This window comes from Triticum urartu, unplaced genomic scaffold, assembly GCF_056163025.1.
Source record: "Triticum urartu cultivar PI428250 unplaced genomic scaffold, HENAU_Tu73 scaffold1, whole genome shotgun sequence".
Taxonomy (NCBI): domain Eukaryota; kingdom Viridiplantae; phylum Streptophyta; class Magnoliopsida; order Poales; family Poaceae; genus Triticum; species Triticum urartu.
Window position 1 is genome coordinate 11,643,645 of NW_028259461.1, and position 15,415 is coordinate 11,659,059.

Consider the following 15,415-nt stretch of genomic DNA (forward strand, 5'->3'; position numbering starts at 1 on the left):
GGGGATGGGATTGCTCGTATTATAGGTCTTGGTGAAATAATGTCAGGTGAATTAGTCGAATTTGCAGAAGGTACTAGGGGTATTGCTCTGAATTTGGAATCCAAAAATGTTGGGATTGTATTAATGGGCGATGGGTTGATGATACAAGAGGGAAGTTTTGTAAAAGCAACAGGAAGAATTGCTCAGATACCCGTGAGTGAGGCTTACTTGGGTCGTGTTGTAAATGCTCTGGCTAAACCTATTGATGGGAAAGGCGAAATTATAGCTTCCGAATCTCGCTTAATTGAATCTCCTGCTCCAAGTATAATTTCCAGGCGTTCCGTATACGAACCTCTTCAAACAGGGCTTATTGCTATCGATTCGATGATCCCTATAGGGCGCGGTCAGCGAGAGTTAATTATTGGGGACAGACAGACTGGCAAAACAGCAGTAGCCACAGATACAATTCTCAATCAAAAAGGGCAAGGTGTAATATGTGTTTATGTAGCTATCGGTCAAAGAGCATCCTCCGTAGCTCAAGTAGTAACTACTTTCCATGAGGAGGGGGCCATGGAATACACTATTGTAGTAGCTGAAATGGCGGATTCACCTGCTACATTACAATACCTCGCTCCTTATACGGGAGCAGCCCTGGCTGAGTATTTTATGTACCGCGAACGGCATACTTTAATAATTTATGATGATCTCTCCAAACAGGCACAAGCTTATCGCCAAATGTCCCTTCTATTAAGAAGACCTCCCGGACGTGAGGCTTATCCAGGGGATGTTTTTTATTTGCATTCACGCCTTTTAGAAAGAGCCGCTAAATTAAATTCTCTTTTAGGCGAAGGAAGTATGACCGCTTTACCAATAGTTGAGACTCAATCTGGAGACGTTTCCGCCTATATTCCTACTAATGTAATCTCCATTACAGATGGACAAATATTCTTATCTGCGGATCTATTCAATGCCGGAATTCGACCCGCTATTAATGTGGGTATTTCTGTTTCCAGAGTAGGATCCGCGGCTCAAATTAAAGCCATGAAACAAGTAGCTGGCAAATCAAAATTGGAACTAGCGCAATTCGCAGAGTTACAAGCCTTTGCACAATTCGCCTCTGCTCTCGATAAAACAAGTCAGAATCAATTGGCAAGGGGTCGACGATTAAGGGAATTGCTTAAACAATCCCAGGCAAATCCTCTCCCAGTGGAAGAGCAGATAGCTACTATTTATACCGGAACAAGAGGATATCTTGATTCGTTAGAAATTGAACAGGTAAATAAATTTCTGGATGAGTTACGTAAACATCTAAAAGATACTAAACCTCAATTCCAAGAAATTATATCTTCTAGCAAGACATTCACCGAGCAAGCGGAAATCCTTTTGAAGGAAGCTATTCAGGAACAGCTGGAACGGTTTTCTCTTCAGTAACAAATAAATTTTGCATGTCTACTCTTGTTAGTAGAATAGGAATCGTTGAGAAAGCTTTTTCATTTGAATCATGCAAAAAAGTTTTCTTTGTTTTTAGTTTAGTATAGTTATTTAAAGAATAGATAGAAATAAGATTGCGTCCAATAGGATTTGAACCTATACCAAAGGTTTAGAAGACCTCTGTCCTATCCATTAGACAATGGACGCTTTTCTTTCATATTTTATTCTTTCTTTTATTTTTTTGCTTCTTCCGAGAAAAAACTGTTAGACCAAAACTCTTTTAGGAAATCAAAAAATCCAGATACAAATGCATGATGTATATATTATATCATGCATATATCATAAAGAAGGAGTATGGAGGCGGTAGTGGGAATCGAACCCGCAACCCCAAGGTTATGAGCCTTATGAGCTACCAAACTGCTCTATACTCTTAAACTAAAGAGGGGTAACTAGTGGATAAAAGAGGGTTGGATACGCCCCTCTACCAATATCTATACAAATAGAATAGTCCATTTATACAGAATGGTAAAGAGGGCTCCTCTATGATTATCAATTCCAGAAATCCATACAAATACGAAAGGGTATTTTATCCTTACCAACTGGATCTTGTTGCACCCGGTAACAAACATTCATAAACCATTTCTCGAAGTACGTGTCCGGATAGCCCAAAATGTCGATAGTTAGCTCTAGGTCTTCCGGTCAAAAAACAACGTCGATGAAGGCGTGTAGGTGCACTATTACGCGGTAGGGATTGCAATTTTTCTCGCATTTTCGTTTTTTCACTCAAACTCAAGGGAGAAACTTTGCTTCTTATCTTTTTTTTTAAAGATTGACGAATCAAATGATATTTCTGTTCTAATTTCTGCCGCTTCTTCTCCCTCTGAATCAAACTTTTTTTTGCCATAATGTGTCGTTGCTATTATTACCAAGTATACGGTTCTAATCCTAGATGGAAAAATAAATAGAAAAAGAAATCTAAAAAGGCAGATCCTCCCTCTCTATCAAGAGTAATGAACTAGGTGCTGATACAGTACAAAAAAACAAACTAAATTAACCAAACTTGCCTGATGTTGAGGCAATCAAGAAAGCTGCATAAGTGAATATATAACCCACGGAAAAGTGAGCTAATCCAACCAATCTTGCTTGCACAATGGAAAGAGCCACGGGCTTATCTCTCCAGCGAATTAAATTAGCTAAAGGTGTGCGTTCATGAGCCCATGCTAAAGTCTCAATTAATTCCTGCCAATACCCCCGCCAGGAAATTAAGAACATAAATCCAGTAGCCCAAACAAGATGTCCAAATAAGAACATCCACGCCCATACCGATAAACTATTCATCCCAAAAGGATTATATCCATTGATAAGTTGTGAAGAGTTTAACCATAGGTAATCTCTTAACCATCCCATCAAATAAGTGGAGGATTCATTAAATTGTGAAACGTTGCCCTGCCATAATGTGATATGTTTCCAATGCCAATAAAAAGTAACCCACCCAATGGTATTTAACATCCAGAAAACTGCCAAATAAAATGCGTCCCAAGCAGAAATATCACAAGTACCGCCGCGCCCTGGGCCGTCACAAGGAAAACTATATCCAAAATCCTTTTTATCTGGCATTAATTTGGAACCGCGTGCATCTAAAGCGCCCTTTACTAAAATCAATGTAGTTGTATGCAAACCTAGAGCAATAGCATGATGAACCAAGAAATCCCCAGGTCCTATTGTTAAGAAAAGCGAATTACTATTCTCATTAACAGCATTCAACCATCCGGGCAACCATAGGCTTCGACCCGCATTGAAAGCGGGGCCATTCGTTGAAGATAAGAGTATATCGAACCCATATGTCGTCTTGCCATGAGCAGATTGTATCCATTGGGCAAATATAGGTTCGATCAAGATTTGCTTTTCTGGAGTACCAAAAGCAAGCATGACGTCGTTATGAACATAAAGGCCCAAGGTATGGAATCCTAGAAAGAGGCTAGCCCAACTTAAATGAGATATGATAGCTTCTTTATGGTCTAACATTCTTGCCAATACATTATCCTCATTCTGTTCCGGATTGTAATCCCTAATGAAAAAAATAGCTCCATGAGCAAAAGCCCCTGTCATGATGAACCCTGCAATATATTGGTGATGAGTATATAAAGCAGCTTGAGTAGTAAAGTCTTGTGCTATGAATGCATAAGGAGGTAAAGAGTACATATGTTGAGCTACTAAGGAAGTAATAACCCCTAAAGAAGCTAGAGCAAGACCTAACTGAAAATGAATCGAATTGTTGATTGTGTCATAAAGGCCCTTATGCCCACGCCCTAATCGACCCCCCGGAGGAGTATGCGCTTCTAAAAGATCTTTAATACTGTGCCCAATTCCGAAGTTAGTTCGATACATGTGACCGGCAATGAGAAAAATAAATGCAATAGCTAAATGATGGTGAGCCATATCGGTCAGCCACAAACTTTGTGTTTGTGGATGGAATCCCCCAAGAAGAGTTAGAATGGCAGTTCCCGCTCCTTGAGCGGTACCAAATAAATGATTACTCGAATCAGGGTTTTGGGCATAAAGATTCCATTGACCCGTCAAAAGGGGTCCCAACCCCTGGGGATAGGGTAATACATCTAAGAAATTATTCCATCGAACGTACTCCCCCCTGGATGCGGGAATAGCAACATGAACTAAATGTCCTGTCCAAGCCAAAGAACTTACCCCGAAAAGTCCTGACAAATGATGATTGAGACGAGATTCCGCGTTTTTGAACCACGAAAGGCTTGGTTTCCATTTGGGTTGTAGATGTAACCAACCCGCTATTAAGGACAGCGTAGAAAGAAATAATAGAAAAAGAGCTCCAGTATAAAGATCCTCATTGGTGCGTAATCCTATTGTATACCACCACTGATAAACTCCAGAATAAGCAATATTCACTGGACCAGCAGCACCTCCTCGAGTAAAGGCTTCCACAGCGGGTTGACCAAAATGAGGATCCCAAATCGCATGAGCAATAGGTCTTACGTGTAAAGGATCCTGTATCCATGATTCAAAATTTCCTTGCCAAGCTACATGAAACAGATTTCCGGACGTCCATAGAAAGATTATTGCTAATTGCCCAAAGTGAGAAGCAAAAATGTTCTGATAAAGACGTTCTTCAGTAATATCATCATGACTTTCGAAATCATGTGCGGTAGCAATACCAAACCAAATACGACGAGTAGTGGGGTCCTGAGCTAAGCCTTGGCTAAACCTGGGAAATCTTAATTCCATAATGCCTTTCAAATCCTCCTAGCCACTATCCTACTGCAATAATTCTCGCTAAGAAGAATGCCCATGTCGTGGCAATTCCACCCAGAAGGTAATGGGTTACTCCTACAGCGCGTCCTTGTATAATGCTCAAGGCTCTAGGCTGAGTAGCAGGAGCAACTTTTAATTTGTTATGAGCCCAAACGATAGATTCAATGAGTTCTTGCCAATAACCACGGCCGCTGAATAAAAACATTAAACTGAAGGCCCAGACAAAATGAGCACCTAAGAAAAAAAGACCATATGCAGATAATGAAGAACCATAAGACTGAATGACTTGCGATGCCTGTGCCCACAAGAAATCTCGAAGCCACCCATTAATCGTAATGGAACTCTGTGCAAAGTTTCCCCCTGTAATATGAGTTACCACCCCTTGATCACTTATAGTACCCCAAACATCCGACTGCATTTTCCAACTGAAATGGAAAATGACTACCGAAATTGCATTGTACATCCAGAATAAACCTAAGAAAACATGATCCCAGGCGGATACTTGACATGTTCCCCCTCGGCCAGGCCCATCGCAAGGAAAGCGAAAACCTAGATTTGCTTTATCGGGTATCAAACGGGAACTCCGAGCAAATAAAACACCTTTCAAAAGTATTAATACAGTCACATGTATGGTAAATGCATGAATGTGATGGACTAAAAAATCTGCGGTTCCTAATGGAATAGGTAACAAAGCCACTTTGCCACCTACTGCTACTAACTCGCCGCCTCCCCACGTTAAGCTAGTACTTGTTGTTGCACCAGGAGCTGTTACGCCAGGCGCAGTAGCATGGATATTTTGTACCCATTGAGCAAAGATAGGTTGTAATTGTATGGCAGTATCCGAAAACATATCTTGTGGACGGCCTAAAGCACTCATGGTATCATTATGAATGTACAAGCCAAAACTGTGAAAACCTAGAAATATACATACCCAGTTAAGGTGGGATATGATTGCATCGCGGTGTCTAAGGACGCGATCTAATAGATCGTTGTATCGAGTAGTTGGATCATAGTCTCTTACCATAAAAATTGCTGCATGTGCAGCAGCACCGACTATTAGAAATCCGCCAATCCACATGTGGTGTGTGAACAAGGAAAGTTGTGTACCATAGTCAGTAGCTAGGTATGGATAGGGAGGCATAGAATACATATGATGAGCTACAACAATGGTTGTAGAGCCTAGCATAGCTAGGTTAAGAGATAATTGAGCATGCCATGACGTTGTTAAGATTTCATAAAGACCCTTATGGCCTTGTCCTGTAAATGGGCCCTTGTGAGCCTCCAAAATATCTTTAAGTCCATGGCCAATACCCCAATTGGTCCTATACATATGACCTGCGATTAGGAAAAGAATAGCAATAGCTAAATGATGGTGCGCAATATCGGTCAGCCAGAGACCACCGGTTACTGGATCTAGTCCTCCGCGAAAAGTCAGAAATTCTGCGTATTTGGACCAATTTAAAGTGAAAAAAGGGGTTGCTCCTTCGGCAAAACTAGGATAAAGTTGAGCCAAAAGGTCCCGATTCAAGATAAATTCATGAGGAAGTGGTATCTCTTTAGGATCCACCCCAGCGTCAAGAAATTGGTTAATTGGTAAAGATACATGAATTTGGTGCCCCGCCCAAGAAAGAGACCCAAGTCCTAATAATCCCGCTAAGTGGTGATTCAACATGGATTCTACATCTTGGAACCAGGCCAATTTGGGAGCGGCTTTGTGATAATGGAACCAACCAGCAAAAAGCATTAACGCTGCAAAAATCAATGCACCAATTGCAGTACAATAGAGTTGTAATTCACTAGTTATTCCAGATGCTCGCCAAAGCTGAAAAAAACCAGAGGTTATTTGGATTCCTCGGAAACCCCCGCCTACATCACCATTCAATATTTCTTGCCCTACTATAGGCCAAACTACCTGAGCACTGGGTCCAATGTGAGTAGGATCACTTAGCCATGCTTCATAATTGGAAAAACGGGCGCCATGAAAGTACATGCCACTCAACCAAAGAAAGATAATGGAAAGTTGCCCGAAATGAGCACTAAAGACTTTTCGAGAAATCTCCTCCAAATCACCAGTATGACTATCGAAATCGTGAGCATCAGCATGTAGGTTCCAGATCCAAGTGGTAGTATCAGGGCCCTTAGCTAGTGTTCTTGAGAAATGGCCGGGTCTGGCCCATTCCTCAAAAGATGTTTTTACAGGATCCCTATCCACAACAATTTTTACTTCTGGTTCCGGCGAACGAATAATCATTAAGTCCTCCTCTTTCCGGACAAGACATACAAAGAGACCCGCCAACTGTCTTTTTAGTGAATCTTTGAAAGATATATATTTTGAAAGATAGATTTTGAAAGATAGATTTTGAAAGATAGATATTGTGATTAGTTCTTTTCTTTACTATCTACCATCCTTCTATTTTTTTTTTAGTTATTCACTGGAGCAATTATATATTGAAGTCAATCCGAGGCAAGTGTTCGGGTCTATTATGACATAAAGATTAGGTGCCTAACGGACATTGTTTATCTTGAAAAACAAATATTTCTCGACGTAAGAAAAAAATCTTTTTTATTTTTAATTTAAGAAACTAGTGTATTTTTTTTGAGGGCATAAGCTCCTATCTATATCTACTTTCCTTGAGCATAATATAGGGTTTTTTATTTGATTCTAAATTCCAAGATAACTCATTAGAATTATTAATAAGATGGTCCTAATATATTAGCAATATTTAGATTGCCCCCTCTTTTTATTCACTTTATTACTTCTATTCTAGACCCTATCCCTATGGTTTATTCTTATGAAATATCATATAAAATAGAAGGTATAAGAAATGGATATAATGAAATTCTTGATTCGATCTTACGACCTAATTTATTTGATTAATGGATCAACAACCAAACCACCCATTTTATGAAAAAGAAGGAGCATGGTCTTATTCAAATTCAAAGCGCTTCGTAATCTTCAACCAGTTCTGTGCTTCAATATAATTTCCCGGAGTAAGCGCTATAGCTTGTTTCCAATATTCAGCAGCTTGATCAAACCAAGCTTCCGCAATTTCCGAATCACCCTGTAGAATGGCCTGTTCTCCTCGGTCGGAATAGGAAGTTCCTTCCCTTAGAACCGTACTTGAGAGTTTCCTACCTCATACGGCTCAGAAATTGCTATCTGAATTTCCCCTATCTTAACTGAATTCGATTTATCAAAAATCGATCCAATTTGTTCTTGGGTTAAGCAGAAGAAATTAATTACCTAAGTTTCAAACCCTAATTTTTATCAATAATCAGTTTGATCTTTTTTCCCACCTTCAGAAGAATGAAGCATAGATAGATATAGAGCCTTCGTTCAAATTTTCTGAGAGGTAACTATCCCGGTTTCATATATGAAATCTCTATAGAATCCTTGAAAAAGACTTTTTTCCATAAGAAAGAAAAAAGAACTTACTATCTTTGGGATCTGATACTACACCGCTGCTTAATCCCTTAGTGGATCGGCTCTATTACATAAGCGGATTCCTAAATTTTGCCCCATATCATGGGATAAGTAAGCAGTTTTTTTTAGTTGTATCGACCCAGTCGCTCACTAATTGATCTTTACGGTGCTTTCTCTATCAATTTGAGAAACTTTATCCATAGAGTAGTAGTATAGGCCATACTTTCTTCGTTTTTTGATTCTCGTGAAGTGTCCTTCCTTCCTACAGCTGATAGGGAAAAATCGTTGTTTTTACGATCCCTATGTAGAAAGCCCTTTTTTTCTAGTATTTACTAGAAAATTTGATCCTCTCTTTTTTTTTTTTCTTTCTATAGTGGAGATAGTCGCACGTAATGACAGATCACGGCCATATTATTAAAAGCTTGCGGTAAGAAGGGGTTTCGTTCTAGTGCCCGGAAATAATATTCCAAAGCCTTTGTATGCTCTCCATTGCTTGTGTGTATAAGGCCTATGTTATAGAGTATATAACTTCGATCATAGGGATCGATTTCTAGTCGCGTAGCTTCATAATAATTTTGCAAAGCTTCCGCATAATTTCCTTCGGATTGAGCCAACATCCGTTACGGTCGTTCATTCTATTCAAAAAATCTCCGTTCCAAAACCGTACATGAGGTTTTCATCTCATACGGCTCCTCCCTTCTGTACATAATAGTACTAAGCGAAATAATCTATAGAATCAAAATAGAATTAGTCCCGTCTCATTATGAACCGAAAGGGGCTGGTATTTTTCCAAGAAATCTCTAGCCAACCTTCCCACAAGAGGTTTTTCTTAACACCAATGAATTCTATTAATGCTAGAGGAAAACGATAGCTCCAATAATTTCTTTGTTCTCAACGCCTCCTATTTAGAGGAATTAGCTACTTCAACGATCTTTGATGGTTATAGGGGTATCCAAAGTACAAACCTGATGGTTGTTTGTTATCCCAACCATTCTTCCCAGCCCTGATACCGATCAGGAAAGGGGTAATTTCTAACAAAGTTTTTCTCTTGTTGATTCCTATTTCTAGGTGTAGTGCTTTTCTCCCCTATGCTGCCTACGGATACTAATAGAGTAGGATTGGCCTGTAATCCATACCATACCATATCCTGTAGGTGTAACCTTTCGCTCAATACTCAAATCTACAATTGAAGTATCTGAAGCCGCATCAATCGAGGATACACGACGGAAGGAATTGTTAGTTCGCCTCACCTTCCCGAAGCGTGGGTTTGTTTGCTTTACAAATTTGGTTCTCTCTATGCCAACCCCCCTCTCTTTTTCGTAAGACTGAGGTATAGGTAGGGCTAAAAAAAAGCAAAAAAAAGAGTCAAATCGCACCATCTCTATAATAAGTAAATGCCTTTTTTTCTCCTGAGGTTGTCGGAATTATTCGCAATAAAATATTGGCTACAATTGAGGAGGTCTTATCAATGAAATTTCCATTTCCACGGGATCTAGGCATAATTCCCAACCCATTCTATATAGAATTGTTTTCATTCCTTCACAAAATAACATAAAAACAAACACATTCGATTCTTATAATTATAAATAGATTGATCCATATGCTCTACTCTAAATCCATATGCTTTAAATGGATAAGAGAGATATGGATTTTCCGCTCAGCTCAAATTGTATCCTTTTCCTTCTGCTTGGACACGAAGAGATATGAAATATTTGACTAAGACTGGATTTCATTCCACTTTCCTATTTCTGAACAACAACTTATGTTATCAACTATTTCGTGTTTTCAAAGTTATTAATTGTCTCATACCCTATTTTTGATTTCGATAGTATGGTGTAGCGTATCTTATGCAAACGGAATTCTAAGGTTTCTTTATTTTATTATGCAATAAGAAGAATTCTTCCATTTTCTTTTTCTTTAGTTGCGGGAAAACCCAAATTAAAACTTTTATTTTATAGCGAGCGCAATTTCTAGTAAAAAATCCTGTATCCTTCCACTTAGATCAAAAGGAATTTTTCCAATAGAACTATGGAACCCCCGAGTGGTTGCGGTTGTACCTGTACTGCAGGAATAAGAAAACTCGCTATTCACTCAGTTTATTTTCCATAATAAGTTATGTAGGAGAGATGGCCGAGCGGTTCAAGGCGTAGCATTGGAACTGCTATGTAGACTTTTGTTTACCGAGGGTTCGAATCCCTCTCTTTCCGTTTTTCTTAATTCATCAACGTTAAGGATCACAATGTATCAAATCAAATAACAATTTTTTCCAGCAATAATATAATATCTTATATTATCTTATTTTGATTTAATAGAAATTAGAAATTCTCTATAGCAAATTACTGTGGTATGTAAAATACACATAGAGGAAAAAAGAAAAAAGGATCCTAATCCTAGGGTTAATCAATTTTAGCTAGTTGATGGGAAAATACAAATTAATGGTAATGGTCTTAGGGCGATTTAGTTCGGGGAAAGGGGAAGGGGAAGAAAATTCTATGAACCTTTCCTTTTTTCGTTAAGTTCAAGTCTGACGAGAGTAATATTCTACAACTAACAACTCATTTATTTTGAGACCGACCCACTTCCTATCTAGGATTTTATTTACTAGTCCTTTATATTCCAACGTGTCAATCGCCAAATGCTTTGGCAATTTCCCCGGGTCCGATGAAGCAATATAATTTTGAACCAGACCTTTTGATCTTTGGTTATCTTTCGTAGTAATAATATCTCGGGGTTTGCAACGAAAACTTGGTATATTGACTATACGACCATTAACTAAAATATGTCTATGGTTGACTAATTGGCGGGCCCCAGGAATGGTTGAAGCCATACCCAATCGAAAAAGGATATTATCCAAACGCATTTCAAGTAATTGTAGTAAAACCTGGCCTGTTGACCTTTTTGCTTTTCCAGCGATATGTACATATCTAAGTAATTGTCGTTCTGTCAGACCATAATGAAAACGCAATTTCTGTTTTTCTTGAAGACGAATACGATATTGCTCCTTTTTCCCAGAATTGAATTTTTTTTTAAGATTACTTCCGGATTTAGGTGTTTTTCTAGTGAGTCCTGGTAAAGCTCCCAGACGGCGTATTTTTTTTAAACGAGGTCCTCGATAACGGGACATGAAGACTCCTTTTTTTATTTTATTGAAATTTCATTTTACACAATTAATTTCATTGTATTTACATTACAGAATACATCGAAATTAAAACTGAATTAAACTACAGGATAAACAGAGTAAAATCAACTAAAGTACCCCAAAAAATGGAATTTCATCAAAATCTTTTTTTTTTGTATATATATTATTTATTTTATTGTTTTGTATCTAGCAAAATTGTAAGGTAAAAAACATAAAAGATCCTGGATTCTCCATTTAATTCGGAAAAAAAGAGATTCTTGTTCGTAGAACATCGATAGAGAAAAAAAAGCCGACTATCGGATTTGAACCGATGACCCTCGCATTACAAATGCGATGCTCTAACCTCTGAGCTAAGTGGGCTTACATAACGGAAATAGTGTAACAAATAGAAATAGGTATAGTATAGGAAATCCGTAAAATCTCAGATATTAGTTATTAATCTTAGCTATTAACTAGTTCTAAATTTGAAGTTATACTTATAAAAATAAAAAAATACTAAAACTTCTTAAAGATAAAGTTAGCTTGATATGCTTAACTATAGGATATTAAAAAATAAAATTATAGAATTTATTGGTATTTTCATTCGATCATTATAGACTTTATTATTTGTTAATAATTTGAGGATTAATATTTCACTAAGGGGAACATAGAGTCAGAGTAAATAAAATTGCTAATTCTGATTAGAAAAAAAGAATAAATATCAAGCGTTATAGTATAATTTTGAATACTATAAAAAAGTAAGACGGGAGGTGGGGGAGATAAAAACTTTTGGATATATTGATTCGGATTGAATTGCAAATACATCAAGGATAGAATCAATTCAATTCTGAATTGCAATAAGCAAGCGAGGTCTCTCAAATAGAGTCGAACTGAACTGCTAGACTACGTTGAGTGATGAACTCAATGATTCAAAAAAAAAACTAAGAGATGGATGAAATTACACAAGGAATCCTGGTCTCAAAGAAGAGGGAAATGGGGATATGGCGAAATCGGTAGACGCTACGGACTTGATTGTATTGAGCCTTGGTATGGAAACCTGCTAAGTGGTAACTTCCAAATTCAGAGAAACCCTGGAATTAAAAAAGGGCAATCCTGAGCCAAATCCGTGTTTTGAGAAAACAAGGGGTTCTCGAACTAGAATACAAAGGAAAAGGATAGGTGCAGAGACTCAATGGAAGCTGTTCTAACGAATCGAGTTAATTACGTTGTGTTGTTAGTGGAATTCCTTCTAGTTCTAAATTAGAGAAAGAGGGGTTTTATACCTTATACATTTAATAAACACGTATAGATACTGACATAGCAAACGATTAATCACAGAACTCATATTATATTCTAATTATAATATAGGTTCTTTATCTTTTTTAAAAATGAAATTAGAAATGATAATGATTATGAAATAAAAAACTCATATCATAATTTTTTTTTTTCATTATTGTGAATCCACTCCAATCGAATATTGAATAATCAAATTCTTCAATTAAAATTCAAAGTTTTCGAGATCTTTAAAAAAGTGGATTAATCGGACGAGGACAAAGAGAGAGTCCCATTCTACATGTCAATACTGACAACAATGAAATTTCTAGTAAAAGGAAAATCCGTCGACTTTATAAGTTGTGAGGGTTCAAGTCCCTCTATCCCCAAATCCTCTTTTATTCCCTAACTATACTATATTATTATTATTTATCCTCTTTTTTTTTTTCTTTTTATCAATGCACTTTTTTTTCTTTTTATCAATGCAATGGGTTTAAGATTCATTAGCTTTCTCATTCTACTCTTTCACAAAGGAATGCGAAGAGAACTCAATGGATCTTATCCTATTCATTGAATAGATTTCTTTTTTATTAGAGTATCGGCAAGAAATCTTGGTTATTCACTCTATTTTTAAGTTTTATTTAAGTAAACCATGCACAATGCATAGGACTACCCCCCCCATTTTCAAATTTAAAATTTGAAATACTTTAATTAATTTTTAGTCCTTTTAATTGACATAGATACAAATACTCTACTAGGATGATGCACAAGAAAAGGTCAGGATAGCTCAGTTGGTAGAGCAGAGGACTGAAAATCCTCGTGTCACCAGTTCAAATCTGGTTCCTGGCAGAGAAAAAAAAAAAAAAGATCCACCGAATAGGTATTGATCCAAATACCTCGAGATGGATTGTGATACATATTCATTAATAATATTTATTCATCTAAGTGGATAAATCTATAATATAAATATAGAGGCACTTCTTTTTCTTTTTAAAGAAGTTTTAAAATATATCTTTTCTTTATGATAAAGAAGGGGGTGAGATTCCCCTTTATTTTTTTGCGTTTCTTAATTTTGTATTCCGCTATTCCGACGAATATTTTTTTAGTCTTGCTTATCTTTATCTTATCTTATTTTCCTAGTTGTGCTAAGTAATGTGCGCGGTACAAAGTTCCTGGTAGAGAACTTCTTTGAGTCATCCTATTTTTCTGTTCATATGAAGGAAATTAATATGCGATTTTCAAAATAGGGGAATCCAAATGAAACCCTTTTTTTGCTCAGTCTATCTGGAATGCTTTTGTATAATTAGGAATTAATTATAAATAGGTATTCCGTTTCATCTAGGAAAAGAACCTAAAAATATTCCTTGACTTGAATAAAATCTGGAGTTGTGTTGTATAAGTGAGCATGAATTTCTTATCATTCAATGAGCATCTTGTATTTCATAAAAATTGGGGGTTATATAATCCTTACGTAAGGGCCAGCCTATCCAACTTTCAGGCATTAGGATACGTTTAAGGCGCGGATGATTATCATAAGAGATTCCCACCATATCATAAGATTCGCGTTCTTGAAAATCGGCACTTCTCCAAATCCAGAAGACAGACGGAATTCTAGGATTATCCTTTTGGGCAAAGACTTTTATGCAGACTTCTTCTGGATTATCTATACCATATTGTATTCTCGTAAGATGATACACGCTAGCTAAAGATCCACCGGGTGCTACATCATAAGCACATTGGGAGCGTAAATAATTGTAACCATATACATATAAAATGACAGCAATGGAATCCCAATCCCCTGCTTTTATTTGTAAAGTCTCTATTCCTCGGTGATCAAAGCCCAAAGATCTATGAACCACCTCATGTTTGACTAGCCAATTAGATAACCAACCCTGCTGCATTGTCTTCATCTCTCCCTCTTTGTATAAATATTTCACATTTCGGATGCAAGTTTGAAAGATTGCCCTGCTTTTTATTTTTCTACACAAAAGAGCCCCTCTCCTAATTCACTAATTTGTAGGAAGGTACTGAACTTTTGGATTTGAAAAAAGTTTCAGAAGATATATCTAATGTAGATGGTGATTGATAGAGCAATTCTTGCTCATAAGTTCCTGTATGAGTACTGCGCCTAACATAAAGCTTGTGACTGGTAGTAAAACATCTATTTTTATTTTGAGATAGAGTTTGATCCTCAACTATTTCTCGCGATATCTTCTTACGAAGTTTTGTTAGGGCATCTATAACTGCCTCCGGTTTAGGTGGGCAGCCCGGCAAGTAGACATCCACAGGAATTAACTTATCAACTCCCCGAACAGTACTATAGGAATCCGTACTGAACATTCCCCCTGTAATAGTACAGGCTCCCATAGCAATGACGTATTTTGGTTCAGGCATTTGCTCGTATAATCTCACTAAAGAGGGAGCCATTTTCATTGTTACCGTACCGGCTGTTAAAATTAGGTCTGCTTGCCTAGGACTTGATCTTGGTACCAATCCATAACGATCAAAGTCGAATCGTGAGCCTATTAATGAAGCAAATTCAATGAAACAACAACTGGTACCGTATAGAAGGGGCCATAAACTGGAGAGTCTTGACCAATTCGAAAGATCATTTGGTGTAGTTGAAATAACAGAATTGGAACTTGTTTGGTCAAGTAAGGGAAACTCAATCAAATTCATAACTGTCTCAATAGAATCTTTTCCTTCTTTTTTTTTGTCTAAATATTCAGTTAAGACCATTCCAAGGCTCCTTTTCGCCATGCATAAACTAAACCAACAACTAAGATAAGCACGAAAATCAAAGCTTCGATAAAAACGGATACACCCAATACGTCGAAACTCATTGCCCAAGGGTATAGAAAGACGGTTTCCACATCAAAAACAACAAAAACGAGCGCAAACATATAATA